At 31.7% G+C, this 24,235-nt stretch overlaps 1 protein-coding gene across 1 annotated transcript in view; it reads left to right on the top strand.

Annotated features, from left to right (window-relative positions):
* LOC149535261 (uncharacterized) overlaps window positions 1-9,840 on the top strand; it is a 148,137-nt gene extending 138,297 nt beyond the window's left edge. Inside the window, exon 3 of the mRNA XM_089806120.1 lies at window positions 9,621-9,840. The gene's annotated coding sequence lies outside the window, so the exon portion shown is untranslated. The remainder of the gene's footprint in view (window positions 1-9,620) is intronic.
* Window positions 9,841-24,235: the final 14,395 nt, after the last annotated feature.

The following is a 24,235-nucleotide window of genomic DNA, read 5'->3' as shown; positions in this document are numbered from 1 at the left end:
CTATCAATTCATTATAATTACAATGTAAATTTAAGAATGAGGGTCTTATTGGTAGAATAAAAATGCATCTAAATGAGAGATGGCCATTTGAACTTCAAATCCATCTTATTTATAGAAATGTGGATGGTTTCGATTCAAAGTTAAAGTATGATTAGGATTCAAAGTGGAGTGATCCATGTGAGATCATCCATGTGGTTTTCTCTCATTGGTCCATGTAACCACTTATTCTCCATTTATCCCCTTTAAGATGGTATGTCTTTTAGTGGGATTTATTAATTCCTTTTCAGTAATTAAATTAGCCAAGTGAATTTAATTTCTTAATTTAGTTAAATAGAATAGGTCATTTAATGTTTGATTTAGTTATCAATTGATTTGATGAATTATATCAGCAATTGACTCAACGTAATTACATCTTGATTAGGAGAAACAAGGCTTCAAACTATAAGCCCATCTTAGGGTAATTACAAGTTCCACCACACCTTCTATTTCCTGTAACAATATCAAATATGCTACTAAAGTATCCTCTTATAGTTTCATCTTCCTACATTTTAGAATCTTGAAACATACATATCCAACTCTATAATCTAGACCTCTCTACATATTCATTACCTTTAAATATATACTTTAATCTAGTCCAAATTTATTTACACTTTTCATAAGCTATGAGATTCGGAGCATTTCCCAAAAAAATATTTGTGTGGTTAACTCATCAAAGACTTTTGAGTTGACTCATCAACCATTTCCCAAGGTTGACTTGTCAAGTATGTTTAGGGCCAACTTGTTAAGCTAACATAAGTTATGTAATATTAGCTTAGTGTTAGGATTTTCTAAGGTAAATATAGTCTCTTGCAATTGTATTGAGTTGTAAGGGAGATTGAAGATTGTAATAGGTTGGAGTTACTAGATAATAAAAATGGGCTCGTTGTTTGGTGGGTGTGGCCAAGGGATTGGTGAAACATATTAAATATTTGTAACTTCTATTAGCTTATGTGTGATTTATTCCTTTATGGTACTGGTTATATTTGTGTATAATTTTTATTTCTATCCAAATAATCCTAACAAGGATGATGATAGTAATAGATTGAGAAGAAGAATTATAAAGACTAAATACCAAAGATTATCTCATTCGAAAAAATATTTTGGTTAACTCTTCAAGGATTTTTGAGTTGACTCATCCATTTCCCAAGGTTGACTCATAAAGTATAAATCGAGGGTTTACTTGTTAAGCTAACATAAGTTATATAATATTGGCTTAGGGTTTGGGTTTTCTAACGTGAATATATGGTCTATTGCAGTAGTATTGAGCTCATATAAGGTTGATTGAAGATTGTAATAGGTTAAAATTACTAGATAATAATATTTGACTTATGTTTTGTGGATGTAGCCAAGGGATTGGGTGAACCACGTTAAATATTTGTGTCTTATGTCATTTATGTGTGCTTTATTCCTTTATGATTATGGTTATATTTGCATGTAATTGTTATTTTTGTTCAACTAATCCTAACAAGGATTATGATAATAATAGATTGAGTTCAAAATAATTATCTAGAAGAACAAGAAAAGATAACACTATGTTAGAGAGAAAAACAAACCTTGGATCATTGACTCTAAATAGTTAAATCCCACGATATGTTACAAAATGAGTTTTAATTTAAATATGAAAAGTTATGATAAAGAATTGAGCACAATTTTTGTTGAAGAATATATATCTATATACTTGTGGGAAATTTATCCATTGATGGTAAACAAAAAGATAGCAATGCATACTATGTCACATATTAAGGGATTTGAAATTATTTTTCATGGATCTAGATGTAAAATTGAAACTTGGAAAGATTGTGGCAAAGAGTATAAGCGATGAAAATATTTACTATATCAAGAACAATAATGAAGGAAATTATTATTTATCTCAGAGAAGTCAGTGTTGAGTATGGCACAAGACGATCCAAGACATATAAATTTGATAATATGGTGAAGATTAACTCCAAAAATATTGCGAGAGATTTTCCTAAAATTACAAAGCATTTTGATTAAATATTTGTTAAGTCGGTTTGGAAAAATACCAAAATCAAGTACAGAAACAAGGAGTACTAAATGGTAGTACCATTGGAGATGATAAACATAGACCTACATTGATCCACAATGAAAAGACAACTAAGCTATATTAACAAAAATGAAGACAATATTAGGAAGATTGATGCAAGTCATGATGAATGAATTTTTGTGAGATATTCTACTACAAGAAATTCATATCAAAGTTATACCATGAGGCTAAAAAGAGTTGTGGAAAGCATATATATATATATATATATATATATATATATATATATATATATATATATATATATATATATATATATATATATATATGGATAAATAAGGAACAAAATGAGTCTATTCTTGAACTTTAAATCAAGTTGGAAGAGATAACTTTTGCTTCTGTAGAAGTAAAGAGAGATCTAGAATAGAGAGGAGTATAAGAATAATAAAAATCATCTAATAAAATAGTAGAGAAATTGGTAGACATATGTGGAGATGTCAATTTGAATACTATTTATTATTAGCTTATGTAGAGATAAAGGTATTTAGATAAGGAGAAGATTTTCTAGGAAAGGCGAATAAATAAACTATTATTTCCTATGTAAGATATACAACAACAAAAACTTATGTTTTAAAGAAGAAAGGATAAAGATTTGATAAGAACAATGAAAGTATAGTTGGATGAAATAGATAAAGATAATAACTAAGAACTAGTTCCTTGATGAATGAGCAAAAGTATGAATGGATCTAAGTGTATATTTTATAACAAGATAAATTAAGATGGAAAAGTTACAAGGAACAAATAAATATGTGAAGGTTTTTCTTAAGTAAAAGAATATATCTTGAGGAGAATTTTTCTCCCATGGATAGGATTGAAGTTTATATTTAATGTTTCTTACTTTTTTGGTCTACAAATTAAATGGGTGTCATGTCAATATTTTTGAATAATGATGTAGAAGAGGAATTCAATATTGAGTAGCTATGTAGTTCAAATTATAATCTAAGAAATATATATGGTTTGCAAACTCGAAAAGGCTACCCATGAGCTCAAGAAAGCTCCTAGATCTTGGTGATGCATTGGAGAAATGTTTGTTCTAATAAACATAAGGAATGAAACTAGAGTTGAAAATCTCTACTTGAAGATTAATGACGATAAATTGTTAAATGTAATTATATATATCATTGATGATATCATTTTTGGAGGAATAAAAATCTTTGCAAGATGATTGATAGGAGTTGCAAAATAATTTAAGATATACATGATTGGTGAGTTCTCTTTCTTTCTACATATTCAAGTAATTCAAAAAAAGAAAATGGTAGTTTTCTCTCTTAGGCCATGTATGTTAAAGAAATGATTTTATTTTTAACTGTTTTGTTTCTTCAAGAGGGGGGGGGGAGTTAGGACTCTAAACTAATTGTAATCCCAATGGCTACTAGTTATTACATGAGAAAATATGATATATAAATTTATAAATCTATGATAGGAGGGCTATTATATTTTACCACATCAAGACCATATATTATGCATGTAGTTTGTCTAGATGTGGATTATTTAAAAAATTATAAATATTTATTCAAGGTATCAATACAAATGATATTAATATATTTTAAAGGACTTTGTAATTTGAAATATTTAACATTATTTTTAATGAATTCTCTTTCAAAGCATTCAATAATATTGATCACGTGATTAACATATATAGATGACAAAAGAAGTACAACTAGTAGTGCATGTTTCTTGGGAGATAGGTGACTTCTAGGATAATTAAATAATTGGATTGAATTTTTCAGTATATAGTATAAAATTAGTAGATTCATATTTTATTGCAACATCATGCTTCACTTAGATTATATAGATGAAACAAACTTTCGATAACATGCAAATAATCTATGATGGTACTATTCCAATAGTGTGTGATAAGATAAGATAAGTCAACTTTATTAATGTCCAACAGGAGACCAACAACAGTCTAAGAGACTGGAAATAGTTCAAAGGGAAAATGTCAGCAAGGGGGAGCATGAAATGGTGTCTGCACAAAGAGCGTAAAAGCAAAACAACAAAAGAACCAATGGAAGGAAGAGAAGCAATTGAGAACTCCTTATAGGCGAGAAATAGTCAAGAATGGAAAGGTGTGCACTAGAACAATTAGGTGCTTTGGAAGGTCACCTCTAAGGCCTATAGGAAGTAGTAGTAGTAGAGAGGCGTTGTCGAGTGTGATCTTTGCGAGTCTCACAGATCTGGTGTGAATCAAGATAGTACAAAGAGGTTGCTTCAATCCTTGGGTAGGAACCGTAGGACTACAAAAGGAGATGATGAGCTGCATAGGGGTTAGTGTCAAACAAAGTTTAGAGTGTGCTCACGAAGTCGCATGGTCTCCTGAAGGTAAAGTGCAAAACAATGTTGGTTGATATATCTGAAAAATGAGGGAAGAGATCGGCACTCTCTAAATAGACAGTAGAATCTCCTTCAAATCTCATAGTAAATGGGGCAACGTTAGATAAAGTGAGACTTAGTCTCAACCTCTCCGAGTTGACAAAGGCAATAGATCTTGTCCTCCTTGTCGATCTGGTGATCAGTCTGAGTACATAGCTAGTGGAATCCCACTATAAATGATCCCAAGGAGATGTGAAGAGTGTGAGTCCAATGACGAGTGAGGTACCATGGGCGTAGGATGATCCTGTCCTAGATATCAAGGGAGTACACAACATAGAAGGCCATACGCAGACAAAGCTCACCTAGGGGATTCCTCTAGGTCATGATAACATACTGTTTGTAGATGTCAAGTCTAACATGCTTGTTCAACTCCCACTAAGGTTGAAGAAGGTGGGCTGGAGCGTCCAAAGAATATTGATAGGTACCATGAATATTTCAAAGGATCCTATAATGCATTCAACAAAACAGAACATTTGTATGCAATATAACTACTTAAGAGATAAATTTGATGAGAATGGATTGAAATACTAATATGCACCTATGAAGGATTAAATTATAGATATTTTCACTAAGATATTGGTAAAGGATATGTATGAGTATCTCTAGGATAAGATAGGTATCATTGCCCCCATTTTCAAACTATATCAATAAGAGAGATGTGTCTTTACAAGGGGGACAAATTTTTTTGTAGTCTTATTTCTCTCTCTTAGGTTGAGTCATGAATATAATGATGTGTTATGCTTGAAAGGATATGAAGTTCAAAATTAAAAGTTTAGAATAGAGATGACCCTTAAATGGGGGAGCTCTTTTAATCAAAAGATCTAACAATGTTTTCACCCTTGTCATTGATCTAAAAGAGGTAGATAAATATACATGATGAAGTGAAGAGAAGATTACTTTGTTGTTGGTGTTGCAATCATTGATAAAGGGAGATATTGTTAGTAGTTAATATTTAGTGTTGTCATTGATGTCAACATGATTTGTGCATTAACTCGACTTTTTTGCTTGGTACACAAGAAGTATCTAGAAAAAATATTTTAAGTCTAATATATATAGAAAAAGTACCTAAAGTGTTGTGTATTAAATCATACTTAAAGTGTTGTATAACATGATTAGATTTGATTTTTATGGGAAAGGTCACGTCAGTGTGGTATATAAAGCTACCAAATATATAGAGGGTAATTCTTCTCATTTATCTACATAAGAAGTGATAACATGTTCTTTTAGTGCTATAATGTATGCTCTATAAATAGTGCAGTATCATATTTTTAATTCCATAATAGTTCATAGGGAGAGGTTTTGTTGTGTTATTTGTAGATAAAATAAAGAGCTGTTAGAAATAGTTAAACCATGTATATAGAATACTCTATATTTTCTTATATTAGAATTTTTGTGTAGTGTGATTTAGTGGACACGTGTTTTTTTTTTTTTTTTTTTTTTTAATTAAAATTTTGTGTAGTGTTTCAGTTCAAATATCTTATGTCAACTTCTCAACAAGTGAAGCTATGTTGTTCATTAGCAACATGGCTATCTATGTTAGTCTTTGGTCAACTCAATTATTTTAGAAGTATTGTTTAATAGGTTATAGGTGTAGATATGTGTTAGAAGAAGAGTTGAGAGATGAAAAGAGATTTTTGGCAATATGTGCATTGCAAAGTAGTTTCTAGGTCGACACACTAGTGTGTTGCTATACCTTTTTAAATGTTTATTTTGTGTTTGGTCCTAAGGATGACTACAATGATTGTGATTTGATAAATTATCTCTTAGATGACAACTTATGAATCTTTTGGGTCCCCTTTATCTCCTAGGTCAGAATGGATTGATTGTTTGTACTGTTGTTGGTCAACTTTGTCCAATTATCAAAGCTTACATATATAAATACAAAAGTAGTTATTCAGCGGGAAATTGATATGAATTATGAGTACATTGAATATGACGTTAGAAAAATGTGGATGAGAAAGAGTACAAATAAAAATTGTAAATTTGATTTATTTTTTCTAAGATTAATGAAAGGATCCTATTCTTTTATGTCATCGTTTTTATTTATCTTCTAGAAGATAGTCCAACCTGTGGAAATCTATGTATTATACTAAGGTAACATGCTTTGGTTTTTTCTGCATTAGAAAGAGGTGTTCCTACTTTGTAGTGTGTCTAAATCAAGAATAGTAAGTAGTTATCCATATATTGGGTAGATTGATACCATGGTTTTTTCCCATATTGAGGTTTTAACATAAATATAGTGTTCATATATCTATGTATTCATCGGTAAACCTTTCTCTTATTATTAGTTGGTTTATGTCAATTGCTAATGTATATGATAAACTAAGTAAAGCATTTGCATATATTGATTCACCCACCCACCCCCTCTAAACACATAGAAATGTTCAATATCCTGAACATAGGAGTACTAGTAGCCTTTCCTTACTTCAAAATATTTACTAATATCACCATCTAAATAAATGTTTTTTTAAACTATCATTTACATATGAAGTGATTTCTTCTTTTTAGAAGTGGTGTTAGTGCCATTATATTAGTATTAATTTCTTGCATCTATTTAAATTTAATTTAATTAACACCTTTACTGTGATCCATAACACCTTGCACCCTCTCATGCCATCAATTAACAAAATAATTATCTTGAAAATCTTACACATGCACAACATTCTTTTTTTTTCCATTGATATATTTAATTTAAAACTAGAGATAAGGAATATATTGTTGATCTTGTTGACATGTTCGTGTACAAATATTATTAGAACTCTTTCATAAACAGTAATATTTAGATGAGAGTTATCTCCAAGGTACACCTTCTCAACATCATATCTTTATAGTAGCATAGTCTAAGGGACCATTTTAATCTACTTGTGTCTAGTTATAAATATAAAGTAGACTTATTTAGAACACCTTGAAAGAGTACATTGTAGAGACTGAAAGCCAATAATGACTCATTATTGATAGGCATTCATATTATAAATTTTTTTGATATATAATTTTATTAGCTAAAATATTGAATTCTACTCTTCAATATTCTATATTACTATATAATTTTAAAAAGTGGGCCTTCTTTCTCTATTCATTTTGACGACTGAATTACTTTGAAGACACAAAGAAGCCATAAGTTTATTTGCTTTCAATGTGTAAATACTCTTGGTAAGCCTATGAAGGTACCAATTGAACATTAACGTACAAATGCTTGTAATTATGATTACAAACCATCCAAATCCATAAAGTACCCAATGTGAAAAGAGAAGTTTATTTTGCAATGCCCTTATTCATTAGTATGTCTTCCCACTCAACTTGCAGAGCGTAACGAACACGTCAGCAGTGCAATACAGATGAATGCATGCAAGAAGGAATCAATTGTGAGGTCCCATTTATGCACAGAATCAAAGTGTACCTTGAACATGGCTTGAAATATACAAAGAAATCATGGATATATTCAACACAAATCTATTGCCTACACCATTTCCATGAACCTGGCAAGTCGTGTACTCATTGAAACACAAATTAATCACTGTAATCTCCATGATAGATCTTGTGTAGTACAATCTTTTGTATGGAGATGGAATGGCCACGAATTAGAGAGTACAAATCTTTTCAATACATTTCTAGGGAACACAATTTCTTCGTTACAATAATAGCACGAAGGGTTTCAAGGCCTGAAAAGCTCTTGAAAGCCATTCAAGTTGTGTATAAACATGGCACTGTGTGTCTCTCCACCAGCTAGTACTAATGTGCTTTCTTTTCTTCCTCGCTGTAATCTCACGTATGCAATGTATGACGAGCATTAATATAGATAGATAGATAAATTTCGATAGAAATGACAAATATTTCAACAAGACTGGACTGGAAGTCCTTTAACTTGTTTGTTCGACCTAGAATGACTCCATTATGCATCCCAAATTTCACTTTTCATGAAGATTAGTGCCTTTTGCACAATCATTTTCAGAGGGTCACCTCCATTAACAACATTATTGTTAAGAAACCCTAAAATTCTTGGTGAAGTGATGGCTATAAAGTATAATCGATTGCAAAAGAGAAAAGTAGCAACTGCTGATGCACGCGAGTAGGAACCCTTTCAATCTAAATACATTGAAGCAACTATGAACTGAAGCAGATATGATGTTTGAAGGGACCTTCATTAGCGATAGTGGAAAAATAATTCTGTTTTTTACTGGTACATGTCCATGTCATATAATTGAGGCATCTCTATTATTACACTCCCTCTCTCTGTTTCACATTTGACAAATGACTAAAGGGGTCGATTGTTTTTTGGAAAATTTATACGGATTCCTGTTTTTTAGGATAAAGGTAAGGGAAATAGATACAGTAGTTGATGACGGTAAATCATCCAAGGAGCCTACACTCTTGGTCAGGAATTCATTTTAGTTGCCTCCACGTTCATGTCAACAATGGTGTAGTGGATCAAGGTAGGTGAGTCTGCCACAAGCAGTGGAAATCCAATTTACTTGGGTTGAATGGACATTTGATTATCCTACTTGTGATCAAATAAAATAGGGTTTCTCTTTTATTCTTCTCAAAGTAAAACTGCAAATGTTCCATATTTCATGATAGTTTGAGTTCTAGACTTTTGAAAAGGTAGACTTTTGAAAAGGTGGACATTAATGTCACATTGTGAAATAAATTTAAATGGACAAATGGATAATTTAAGATTGATCTTTGATGGTTTTTGATGAGATAGAATAAATTAGATTTTTTTTTTGTGACAAAATATAACAATAGTTACAGATGGATGATATGAATTTAGAGTTTTTTGTTTATTAGTTATATTGTTATTGATTTCATTCATTCATACGTAACTAATTGTTACTTTTATCAAGGAATGTGTTTTTATCAGTGCGCGGGCACGCGTGCCCACCCACACACAAACACACACACATTATACATATCTATTTCAAGATAACTTATATATATGTACATGTACTACAAGGTATGTGTGATAGTAAGATTTTGAGGCACCTAGAAATCACGAGTAATAAGACTGAGGTGTGTGTGTGTGTGTGTGTGTGTGTGTGTGTGTACACACACAGAGATATATATAAAGTCTAGCTACACGTGTGTGATTTTATAGATATAAGTATTTTTAATTTGACATCTATGTATATATTTCTTTTAATTGATACAGAGTTTGAATGCACAATGTAGACCATCATCATGTCCTGGATAAGGAGGGGGGCATCATTGATCTACATACACATGTAGTACTTGTGTTATCTTAGATGTATGCATACATTATTTATGATATACACGTGTATTTTGTTAATAATTACATGTTATTTTGGAGACATTTCATATGTACATGCTATTTAGGAGACGTTTTATATAAATACATTATTCTAGAGACATTGTATTATGTACACATGTTCATGTTATTTCATACACATTTCATATATCTACATGTTATTCTATAGACATTTCGTATCTATATTTCATTACACATGTTATTTTGTAGATGTATGTTATGATGATTTTATGTTCATGTTATCTACATGTTATCAATGTTCACATTTTCATTGAAGCATATACATAAAAACATAAATAATTTAATATATTTACATAATCTAACATATAAAAACTACATTAAAATATAAACTTAATCTCACTACTTTAGGCAATCTATTTCACTTATGTAGATTAAAGGGATGGGCCAACAATTAAAAGCATGGATACTTGAACATGTCAAAATAACATAGAAAACAATTAATTCAAGATTTAAATAATACCATGCATGTCCAATCTATACATGATTTAAAAATAAATATATATCATCGATACAAAAAAATGTCAAACATATAGATTAGATCATCAAACATATAAAATAGATAATGTGTATATAGTCATCAAACCACATGTATGTAAAACATCAAATAAACATGTCAAAAATATTTGTATTAGGAACATAAAATGCATGCATGTGTGCATTTACATAGGTATATCATCTAATACAAACTTAAATCATATAACCATAAAACTGTAGACTAAGTATCTAATAATAAAATGTACATGCATATTTAACATCAAAGCTATACACCAAGAAATATATTTAAGAGGATGGGGGGGGGGTGGGGGGAGTGGGTCTTAAGGAAATGTCTTAAGAGGATATCTTAAGGGAGGGTCTTAAGGGGATATCTTAAGGAAATGTCTTAAGGGGGTCATGTTTTAAGGGTATATTTTAAGAGGTCTTAAGGGGACCCATTTGTGAGATATTTTAATCTAACTAATATCATAAAATGTGTTAGAAAGTAAAGTTCACCAACACAAGTGGTGGGGCGGGGGGGGGGGGGGATATTTTAATTTAACTATATAAACAACTTATATAAATTTTATCAATTCTGGAACATATAATCAATAAATGCAACAACCGTAAGATAACAACCATGCACAATGATGTCAGAAATATTAACTAGGGAAACCCTTGATTAGAGGGGAAACCCCAATAGGAATGATGCCCACAAGATGATGTACTAATATAGTACTTCATTGTAAAAGGATAAGACTTTGTTAGGAGCCAATTACATATAGTCTTTATTAGGAGACTTTGAATCCCTACTAGAAGATTCCAACCCTATTAGGAGCTGATAGGAAGTCAATTGAGCCCACTGTCCAAATAGCTTCAAAATTGTCTTCACATAATCATTCTCCGGATAATATATCCAAGGATCAACTGATTGATATAATAACTTATCTTGCCAATATAGTTCCTTTTAAGTTCTCAACACATCACAAATATTATTCTATGCTCTAATCTTAGAAAATTCGCATCCAAAGCTCGCATAATATAGTGATCATACATTAGAACACATATGACACTTACAAGCAAGGAAAACATCTTTCCTTTATACCAATTCCTAAAAAAACTAATTGAGTCAACCTTGAGGATTTTGAAATGTACAATAACGAGTATAGGACCTTAATAAGATATTACATTACACTTTACATTACAAATATAAATTCACAAAATGATATAAGCAAAAGTTGGCCTCTAGAGAATAACCCACATGTTATCCTTCACAAATATTCACAACATGATCACCATATTTTTCTACCTTGAAAATATGACCATAAACATGTCTTTAACCAAAAGTCAATCCCATTAAACAAGAATTAATCTCATCACATAAATATAATTTTATTATTAGTACTTTGTTCTCTGCACATTGGCCTACAACCAGTCTTTTGTAAAACTACCATAACTAATTAGAACCTCTATATTAGTTTTCATGAACCTAGATATATCATAAAAACATATGTAACAACACTCTACTAACCCTGAGGAATACAACACTACATCCTCTAATTGTGCTGAGAAAAACTCTCTTTGCAACTTTGATTGTTTCATCCAAAAATCCAATATATTGACATCATTGACAAACCAAGTCATGAATGCAACACATAAGCACTTAGTCATCTCTATAAATATGCCAACAGACTCCCCCAAAGGAATACTCTTGGTATTCATTCTAATAATCTCCCTCTTTAGCATTGCTGGCAACATATTATCAGAAACCACAAGGGTTAAAAATACCAAACAAAAATACTCCCCCATTAAGTTTTTAGTGACATCAATAAAAACTAAATACTCTCCCCAATACATACTATTGTCTCATTTATGAAAAAGGTTTTTCATCTATTACATCAATGAAAAATATGCCACTATGCGAATTCTTGAAGTTCAATCATTTTCAAAACAATCTAAAAAACTTTGTTAAGTTCCAAAAGAAAATACATCATCGAAGAGTTCTCATAACTCTTCCCAAAAAGTGACTACTCCCCCAAAGGAAGCATCACCAAATATACAATTTAGATGTAAGAATATGCTCTGAATATATTAGACTGACATAATATTACATCAACTACTCTGAAGAAGGATGGGGCATAACCCCAAGCATAGCTTTGAGACACACCTTAGCCAAATGTTTAAAAAATGTGTCTTCTATTTGTTCCTTTATGCTAACATATTCCAATTTGATTTCCTTCTCTGCTACCTTCTCTCTCAAAAAGTGATACTTTATTGCAATGTGCTTAGTATTTAATTGTAACATTAGACTCTTTGACATACTAACAGTACATGTGTTATTAAAATGAATGATAATAGGTTCTGGAAACTTAATACAATATCTTGCAATATCTTCCTTGTATAAATAATTTGATTGCAGTTGTTTTCTACTACAACATACTCTACTTCTACTATAGATTATGATATGCAATTTTGTTTCTTTCTTAGCCATGAAACCAATCTTCCTCCCAAGAAGAATGCTCCACCACTCTTAATTTTCCTATCATCTATGTTTCTTGGCTAATCTGCATTAGTGTATGCACATAAGGTAAAGTCATGTGATTTTTCATACCATAATGCATTATCTGATATTCCCTTCAAGTATTTGAATATCCTCTTTATAGCTTCCAAGTGTATCTCTTTGGGATCTTCTTAGAATCTTGCCACAACTCCAACTTCATTAAAGCTATATCTGGTGTTTTATGTGTCAAATATTGCAATCCTCCTATCACTGATCTATATCTTGTCTGTATTACTCTAAGAGACTCATCTTTACTTGATCATTTGCATCTTTTAACCATAGGTATTCTAACAAGTTTACAATTCTCTAATTTAAATCTTCTCAACAAATCCTTGAGATATTTAGTCTATGATATAAACATTTCATCCTTCTTCTAAGTTATTTGCAATCCCAAGAAGTATTTCACCTCACCAATCATACTCATCTCAAATTTATATTTCATCTATTTTAAAAATTTCTCACTAGCTTCATCATTTCCTCCAAAGATAATATATCATCAATAAATACTACAATACTTAGTAATCCTTCTACATTTGTCCTTAAGTACATGTTACTATCTACATTACCTTCCCTAAATGCCAAATTTTGTAAATTTTTATCCAATCTTGCATACTAATCTCTAGGTGCTTGTTATAATCCATGCAAATCTTTTTTCAAGCTATAAACCATATCTTTATCTTCAATCAATGGAAAACCATCAAGTTGTTCAATTTAAACCTCTACCTCAAGTTCACCATTGAGAAAAGATGAATCAATGTCCATCCAATATATCTTGAAATTCTTGTTAGATGCATAAGCCAAAAATATTCATGCTACTTCAAATTTAGCAACAGAGGCAAAAGTTTCCTCAAAATAAATTCCTTTTTAATTGTGAATAACCTTGCTTTGTTCCTTACCACTTCTCCTTGTTCATTAGTTTTGTTTTTGAAAACCCACTTAGTTTCAATGATGTTCTTGTCTTTAGGTCAAGGGGGCATTTCCCATGTCTTTTTCTTTTCAATTTTCTTAGGTTCTACTTTCATAGCATTTATCCAAAATCCATCTTTACAAACTTCATCTATAATATTAGGTTCAACTTGTGATGTCAAACATAGCTCTTCACTTACCTTGTTCCTTTTTATCACTCTCTTGTTTGAACTTCCAATGATCTGATTCACAAGGTAATTCCTTGCAACATACTTTGGTTTTCCTTGCTTTGTTTTGATTTTTGCTCTAGGTTCTATTCTTGTTTCTTCTACCTACAAATCATTATCTATTTCATAAAATTGTTCCTGCTCAACATTATGATTGTTAGGCTTCTGATTTGTATACTCATCGGAATCATAATCAAGTATCCTTTTCTGAATTCTAAGCTTCTCATCAACTTTCGTGCATCACTTCTTTCAACAATAGTTTCCAATCTCTAATTAAAATATCTATATGCCTTGATTTTAAAAGAATGTCCAAGAAACATACCTTCACAACTTCTAGTATCAAACTTGCCAATATCATCCTCTCTTTTGATATAACACTTGCTTCCAAATATTCTAAAGTATTTTATAGTAGGTCTATGTCCACACCAAATTTCATAGGGTATCTTACCAATACTTTATCTAATTTGTACTTTGTTCCTTGTATATAATGTTGTCCATTTTTTCTCTCCAAAAGATATGTGATAGATCACCTTCAAGTGTCATATCTCTAGTTTTTCAAACAATTCTTTTCCTCTTTTCTTTTATCCCATTTTATTGTAGTGTCTTAGAAGCTAAAAGTTGTCTCATAATCCACTTGTCCCTCACAGAAGATGTTAAAATCATTTTAAATGAATTCTCCTCCTGTATTTGACCTTAAGGATTTTATGTTTAGTCTTGATTCATTCTTAACTCTACTTTTGAATAACATAAATTTCTCAAAGGTTTTAGACTTCTCTCTAAGAAATGTTACCCACATCATCCTTGTAAAATCATCAATGAAAAGAATAAAATACCTTTCATTATAGAATACTCTTGTTCTTGTAGGACCACACAAATTAGTATTCATAATATCCATCTTGAATGATGTAGTAAATATCTTGCTTGGAAATGAGCCCTTCTTCTCTTTTTCCATCACATGTTCCTTGCAAACCATGTTGGAGGGCTTCACAGTCTTAGGTAAATGTCTTACTGCATGTGTTGAACTGATCTTCACAATATTATTAAAGTTAAAGTGATAAATATCTTATGCCATAACTAAGTGTCATCAACTTTAGCAACCAAACATGTCATCTTAGTATAATTTAATTCGAAAACATGTTACCTCTAGCCCTTGCACCTATTCCAATCGGTTTACCATCTTTGTCTTTGATTATAAAAGTCTTCTCTGTAAATTGCAATCGATATCCCTTATCAATAAGTTGCCAACACTCATAATATTATGTTTCAGTCCATCAAAAAAAAGGCATCCTTGGTGTTAGTTTTCCCATCAAGAGTAATAGATCATTTTCCTTAAATAGGACAAGGTGAATTGTTTCCAATTTTAACTGCTTCTCCATCATAGCTATTAAACTCAAAAAAATAATTCATATCTCTAGTCATATGATGAGAGAATCCACTATCTTTAACAGGAAAAAATCTAATTTCATCATCTGTTTCTTTTGAATTTATCGTCTTAAAATAAAATTTATCATCTTCATCAACAAAGGAGTGATCTTTTGCAATCTTAGACTTGTAAGATTTCCTAGGTTTTGTCTTCTTTACTCTCTTAGGATATTCATATGAAAAATGACCAAACTCTTTTCAAGTCCAACAAGAAAAAGATTTCCTACCTTTAGGTTCCCTTTTTATGAGTAATGCAAGATCTTCATCAATCTTCTTTTCTTCTTTGTGATTACCTTCTCATCCTCTTGCATAATTTCCCCACTCTTTGTTGATATAGATTTGTCTTTTTGTACACTAAAAATAGTTTTTATCTTTCTTAGTCCTTGTTTTTTATTCCATCTTTGTTCAAAAATTTGCAACTTCTCAAGTAGTGTTTCCTTTGTAAAGTTAGGTATGATAGGAATAATCTCTTCAATAGGTTGTTCCTTATTCTCATAAGTAGGTGGTAAAGCTTTAAAAATCTTCCATACAAAATCATTTTTAGTAACAATTCCATCACACCTCTTAATTCCTACAATAATTTTAGATATACTAGCAAAATATCCTCTTACTAATTCTTCTTGCATCTTAGCACTATCAAACATGTCTTTCCAATTCTAAAGTTTTGATTTGTTTGCAAATACATTACCTTCAAATCTACCTTGTAACTTAATCCATATTCCATGTGCAAGTCATAATCTTTTTATCTCAACATATTTTGATTCTGGGAGAGTTGACAGAAATGCTCCTCTTGTATATTTGTCATACATGATTTGATCTTTCTCCTCCTATGAATATGAATCCAATTTTTTTTCATCTTTTATAGCCTTGATTTCTCTTGTAACCACCCAATAGTTAACTCTCATACATAGAAAATGAGTCTTCATTTTCTCTTTCCAACTACCATAGTTCTTTCCATCAAGTTTTGGACTAACAATGAATCTCCCTAATATTTTAAACTTTTAAACTTTATTAAATCTAAAATATAGAACCAATAAATGACAAAATGATAAGATAAAAATGATGCACGATGAGACAACATATGTTAACTAGGGAAACCCTAGTGTGAATGATGCCTAAAAGATGATGTACTAATATAAAAGTTCTTTGTGAAAGGATAAGGCTCTATTAGGAGCCAATTATGTGCAATCAATACATGTAGTCTCTGTTAGGAGACTTTGAATACCTACTAGAATATTCCAACCCTATTAGGAGCTGCTTCAACCTTGTTAGGAGCTAATAGGAAGTCAACTGAACCGCAATGTCCAGATTGCTTCAGAGTTGTCTTCACAAAACAATTCTCAGGATAAAATATCCAAGGGTGAACTAATTGATACATAAATGAATCATGCTAATATAGTTCATTTTAAGTTCTAAACACATCACCAACATCATTCTCTACTCTAATCTTATCAAATTTGTATCTAAAGATCGCATAATATAATGATCATGCATTAGAGCATATATGAAACTTACAACTAAAGAAAACATATGTCCTTTATAACAAGTCCTAATTGAGACATCCTTGAAGCTTCCCCAATATATACATTTAAATAATAATGCACCTCAATAATATTAGATTCCATGTTGCATTACAAATATAACTTCCCAAAATGAGATAACCAAAAGTTGGCCTCTAGAGAATAATGCACACGTTATCCTTCACTAATCTTCATAGAATGATCACCAAATTTTTCCACCATGAACATATCACCACAAGAGTGTCTTCAACAAAAATTGAAGCATGTTGAACAAGCTTCAACCTCATTGAATAGATACGACTCAATTACCAATACTTTATTTCCTACACATTGGCCTACAACTAGTCTTCTATAAAACTACAATAAATAATTCAAACCTCCATGTTACTTTCTACAAACATAGATATACCATAAAGACATATCTGAGAACACTCTTCCAACCCAACATAACACAACTCTATATCCTCTGCCCATGTTGAAAAAAACTCTCTTTGCAACTCTAGCTATTCCATCTAGAAAGCCAATATGTTGACGCCAATGACAATTAAAATCATGAACACATGACATAAGAACTCAATCATCTCTACAAATATGCCAGTAGACTCCACCAAAGAAATACTCTCAATATTCATGCTAGAAAAATTATGTCTTAAGGGAAGGTCTTAAGATGGTGTCTTAAGTGGATGTTTTAAGAAGAGGTCTTAAGGGGAGGTAATGCAAGGTAATATCTCAATGTGAGGTCATGTAAGTAATCTAACTATTATCTTAAAGGGAGGTAATGTAAGTAATGTAACTAAAATATCTTAATGTGAGGTCATGTAAATAATCTACTAATGTCTTAAGAGGAGTACATAAGTAATCTAAATAATATCTGAAGGAGAGGTATTAAGGGGATCCATTAGGGAGATTTTCTAATTTAACTAATATCAATAATTGATGTCTTAAGGGGAGGTCTTAAGAGGAGGTCTCAAGAGGATGTCTTAAGGGAATGTTTCAATGAGAGGTCTTAAGGGGATTAATTAGGTTCCTAGTATTTTAAAGTTATGATGACTAAAGGGGACATCTTAAGGGGATCTAAAATTATGATGACTAAAGTAGACATCAGAAGGGAATGTCTTAAGGAGATCACATCTTAAGAGGATGTTTTAAGAGGAAGTCTTAAGGGGATCCATTGCAAAGATGTTTTATTGTTATAAAATGATCTCTTAATGGGGTGTCTTAAGAGGATGTCATAAGGAGAGGTCTTAAGGGGATCAATTAGGTTCCTATAGTGTTTTAACATTATAATGACTAGAGGGCGTATATTAAGGAGATCTAAAGTTATGATGGCTAAAGAGAATGTCAAAAGATGCCAAATAAGGTTATGCATTAAGGTGGCATACATAAAAGAATTTATAAGTATATATTAAAAACATTGAATCATCAAAACATACAAAAAATCATACGTCAAAGTATACATAGCTATATACTAAAATCATTCAATCATCAAAGAATACATAAAAACATACATAAAAACATGCATCAAAGCATAAATAACACCAATGCATAAACTGAACATCAAACCGTTCAATATCAAAGCATATAAATAACAACACACATAAGACCATATTTAATTTACCAAGCATTCATAACTATATATTTCAAAGCATACATACATAACAATGTATACAAAAAATATATCTGAGATCCAATACATTAAATAAGTGTTAAAAGTGTAGAGTTCAAATATGAAGGTATGAGAGCTACATGAAAACATGTTTAGCTTAGTGCTCTTGAAACATATTGTTCTGATCCTCTCTATCTAGTATTACTCTAAAAGTTTTTCATGTTCTTCAATTGGAAATCTCCACTTGTGATTTCCACATCTTTTTGGTAATGTCTCAAATTGTAACTTTTTCACTATAATAGGTTACTATAATGTAAAAACAATTGTCTAGGCATGTATTCAATAAATTGAATACCATTTTTTTCTATCTTTATTTGTTGATAATATGTACCTTCAAAAACAACTGAACCAATTGGATAATATGTACCTTCAAAAACAACTGATAATATGTATCTTTTTTCTATCTTAGTAGAAAATAGTCTACATTTTTTGCATTATCAAGTAACACATGAATAACAAGAAGATCTCCTACATACATGAAAATGGAAGTAAATTTTTAATTAAAAAATTAAATACATAAATTGATTTGATCATCACTTGTTACTACATGTAAAATAATTTAATGTTTAAAAAAAATGCATATACATATATAGATGCATGCTCCTGTAATAACATAATAAAAAATTATACGCTCATAATTGGTTGAATATATAGGATCATGAACGTCAATGTCAACATCTCTAAAAGGAAGCTTTCTGATTATCTCCTCCACATCCCATTGTGAAACATATCTATTTGATATATTTTCACATTCACACATTGGATTTTCCTTAATGGAGTTATCACAAAAATATGTCTTTTTTCTTACCATTGTGAAACATATCTATTTGCAGTATTTTCACATTCAACCATTGGATTTTCCTTAATGAAGTTATCACAAAAATATGTCTTTTTTCTTACTTTAATCACTAGAGGTTTGCAATGTCTAGTAGTCATCACTTGATGTAATATTGTAATACCAACAATTGTTTAACGCTTTTGAGGATTAGATCGATCTGTAACTATTACAAATATGAAATTATAAATTATAAATAAATGAACATTTTAAAGAAAAATAAAATTTTACATGTGATATTTTTAAGTGAAAATCACATCACAATTCAAAATTTAAAAAAACTTAAATTTGAACAATTTGTATATGTATGTATGTATGCATGTATTATGTATGCATGTATCTTTCACTTTCCAAAAGTGATTTTTATTGTGTTGAGTGTCTCGATCACTAACAAAATGAGCTTTGCACCATTCAACAATTTGGTTTGCAACTCTGCTTCATAAGCATTTCCTAAATTAGGCCTTTTCATTATCTTGCATGGTCCAAACTTCTTCATCTTCAGCTTATTATATGTACCCACTGGAAAACACTCCTTTCTCAAATGAACCATGACTTTATCTCTAATATAAAATTCCTTATACCTCATTTTCACATCTACCTTAGTCTTGTATTATGTACTAATCTTTATGATGTACTTCCTCACCTCCTCATGGATGTTCTTCAAATGTTCAGCAAATTCTTCTACTTTAGCACTACTTATCTCTCCTTTATCCAACTGCCACAATTCAGAAAAATTTCCTGGACTACTCCCATATACAATCTAGAATGGTGATTTACCAGTCCTCCGATTGACAGAATTATTATATGCAAATTCCACTTGTGGAAAAATTATATCCGATCCTTTTGGCTTGTCGCCAACCAAACATCTCAGTAAATTTCACAAACTCCTATTCACCACTTTTTTTTATCCATCATTCTATGGATGATGTGATGAATTGAACTTCAAATATGTCTCACCACTTCTCTAAAAACAAATTTGTACATGAACATCATCACTAGTCTTCTTGCAAAGAATAAAATGTGTCATTTTTGAAAACCTATCAATCACCACAAAAATAGAATCATGCCCACATTGTGTCCTCATTAATCTAAGAACAAAATCCATGCTGACATCCTCCCACAACTTCTCTAGTATAGGTAATAGCTGATACAACCCTATATTATGCTTCACTACTTTTTCCATCTAACATACTATGAAACTTTGTACAAATTTCTTCACATCTTGCTGCAATTGTGGCCAATAATAATCCTCATCAACCAAAGTGAGGGTCTTATCTCTACCAAAATGTCCAGTCAATCCTCCACTATGCTTCTCCTTGATGAGATTCTCTCTTATTGAACTTCTTTGGATGCACAACTAGCTTCCTTTGAACAACATACTATCCTAGATCATGAAATCTAACCACTTTGTCCTATCAAGTGTAACAGGTTCTATACAAGCCTTCCATGCTTCACCAAAATCAAGATCATCTCGATACAAAGTACTAAGTTCCTTGAACCCTACCACCTCTATCTGCATTTTTGTTAGCAAAAGTTGTCTTCTACTAAGAACATCTACAACTTTTTTAGACTTCCCACTACTATGTTTCAAAGCTAATGTATAACTCTGCAAAAACTCAACCCACTTCAAATGCCTTTGGTTTAATTTTCCTTGACTATTCAAGTATTGCAAAGCTTGATGATCTGTATACAAATAAAACTCCTTAAGAAGAAGATATTGTCTCCACTTCTTCAATGCTTGAACTATAGCATAAAATTCCTGATCATAAACATAATAGTTTCTTTTTGCACCATTCAACTCCTCACTAAAACAAGCAACAGGTCTACCTTCTTAGCTGAAAACAACTCCTATTGTAGTACTGGTCACTAGCATCACAGTCTACTTGAAACACCTTGTTAAAATCAAGAAGTACTAAAATAGACTACTTAGTAACTTTCTATTTCAACAAATTAAAACTTTGATCTGCTCATATTGTCCACTTAAATTCTTCCCTATCCCCTTTCATTCCTTCAATCAAGGGTCCACGAACACTGCTAAAACCTCTTATGAACGTTTTGTAAAAACTAGCCAGTCCATGAAAAGATCTTACCTCTATCGCACTCTTTGGAGTAGGCCATTCAAGGATAGCCTTGACTTTCTCTCGATCCATTTTTAGACCTTTTGCTGAGACTACAACTCTCAGGTACACCAACTCCTCCTTTACAAAATTGCACTTCTTCAAGTTTATCAACAACTTTTCTTCTCTTAAATTATCAAACACCTTGCAAATATGAATCAAATGCTCCTCCAATATCTTAATAAAGATCAAAATATCATCTAGGTAAACAATTAAAAAATTACCCAAAAACTCCTTCAGTACCTCATTCATGAGCTGCATGAAAGTGCTTGATACATTGGTTAGCCCAAAAGGCATGACTAACCACTCATACATGCCTTCCCTTATCTTGAAATTTGTCTCCCACTCATCACCTTCTCTAACATGAATTCGATGGTATCCACTCTTCAGATCTATCTTTTTGAAATACTCAGCCCCACTCAAACAGTCCATAATATCATCCATCCTTGACAATAGAAATTTGTACTTAATTGTGATCTTTTTGATAGCACAAGAATTTGTGTACATCCTCCATTCTCCATTATTATTTGGTGTTAATATTGTTGGTACATCACATGGATTTAGACTCTCTCGAATAAACCCCTTCTACAATAACTCATGAACTTATCTATTCAACTCTTCACTTTTTGTTGGTGTCATTCTGTGTTTTGCCTTATTTGGAAAATTTTCTCCTAGAACCAAATCCATCTAGTGACTAATATTCCTCATTGAAGGCAATCCATCAAGTACATTATTTGATACAATATCAAAAAACTCTCCCAACATATCTACAACTTTTGCAAGTACCACCTCTACTTCTTCTTTACTATCTTTTGGAATTATAGAAAAACACATATGCTCATGTTTCATACCTTTGAGAAGCTCTTTTCCATCAACAAAACATATTCTGGCAACACTACATACCTTTTCTTCTTTATTTTTCAACGGTTTCAATTTATGCTTCACTCCATCCTTGGTTAGAGTGTAGGTATTTTCTCGCCCATCGTGTATAACATGCCTATCAAACTACCATGACCTACCCAACAACATATGGCATTTGTCCATAGGTATGATATCACAAAGTACCTCATCCTAAAAGCTTCAAATCTTGAACTTTACTAAGCACTGCTCATTGACCATGACCTTATGGTCATCTTGTACCCAAGCAATATGGTATGGATGTGAGTGTTTCTATCTTTTCAACTTCAACTTTGTGACCATCTTTTCTAACACCAGATTCTTAGTACTTCCACCATCAATGATCACATCATAACACTTATCTTCACATTTGAACCTTGGGCGAAACAAGCTCCTTCTTTAATCGGGTTCATTCTCACCACTCAGCAGGACTCTTCTATTAATTAGGAATTCTCCTCTTTTGGCATCTTCAGAATGTGATGATCTAGCATCTTCATCAACATGTGCAACTCCAGCCTTGCCTTTTGTTCTTTGATATATCCTTCCTTGGTGCTAGGAACATTCAAATGCTTTATGCCCTTCTTCTCCATAGTGAAAACATTTCCCACTAAAGCCTCCTCTTCTAGATCCTTGTCCTCTGCGTCTTCCTCTCTGATCTCTATTGTTCTGATCATGAAAATGATTGGAATTGTTTCCCCTCTGGTTCTGACTTCTACTTCTAACCTCATTCTTGTTCTTTTGATCATCATTACGGCCTCCATAAGATCATCTGCTAGATCTTCCAACACGACCTCTTTCGCTATTCTTGTTGTCAAACTTCTTACTCATTTTTTCCTCAACTCTTAAGGAATACTGGTATGCATCCTCAATATTTGTCATTCAAACTAAAATCAGCTCATCCTGAATACTTGGTCTTAACCCATTAAGATAATGAGCCACTTCCTCCTTATTAGCTTCTGCATGGCCAATTCTAATGAGAACTCGGTAGAACTCTTTGGTATACTCTTGAACAGATTTTTTTGCTTACTTCAACCCTTGCATTTTCTTCAACAGATCAAGCTCATAATCCATGAGAATGAATTGTCACTTCAGTTTAGCTCTCATCTGATCCCATCTGATGATTTTGTCCTTTCCCTTTCTATTTTACTCCAACTAAACCTCCTGCAACCAAATCTTTGCATGTCCCTTCAATTTCACCTTTGCAAACTTGACCCTATCAGGATCTTTAATATCTTCATACTCAAAGTACTCCTCCAATTCATTGATCCAATCAATCATCTCCTTTGGGATAAGATTTCTCAAAAATGTGGGAACTTAAAACTTAGGTCTTTTTCCAATCTTGGAGATGGCCTTAAAAAGCCTATCTTCCTCTAGGTTTAGAACTACCTTTGCTTCAACATTTTCTTCTACTTTGTCCTCATCCTCACTTTCATCTCTTATGGGAAGATTTATTCCTTTGCATATTTTTTTGGTAATGCTTGCATTTTTCTTTAGAGGGCTCTAAAACTCTTAGATGCAACACCTGTAGCTCTTCCAACAGACTCTCTTCGTGGAGGCATTTTTGTGCTATAACTAAAACCCTAATGCAAACCACCTCACAATCAACGATTTGTCTACGTGCTCAGCCCAAACCATAGTCATGGTGTGAACTACCTCATAGTCGGCAATTTGTTCACACACTCAAGAACTCTATCTCTGATACCACTTGATGAAGGGTGCTTCCCTTAATACCATAAACACATAATAGAAACAAAGAAACAACAACAAATGCAAGAGTAAAATATGGACTTCTTATTTGTATCGTAAATGCGAAATTACAAAATTCATAAGTACAATATGTTAACCCACATGGG

The sequence above is a fragment of the Cupressus sempervirens genome, chromosome 10 (genome assembly GCF_028749045.1).
Source record: "Cupressus sempervirens isolate cs-2001-9-10 chromosome 10, ASM2874904v1, whole genome shotgun sequence".
NCBI lineage: Eukaryota > Viridiplantae > Streptophyta > Pinopsida > Cupressales > Cupressaceae > Cupressus > Cupressus sempervirens.
This window is presented reverse-complemented; position numbering and strand designations above follow the sequence as displayed.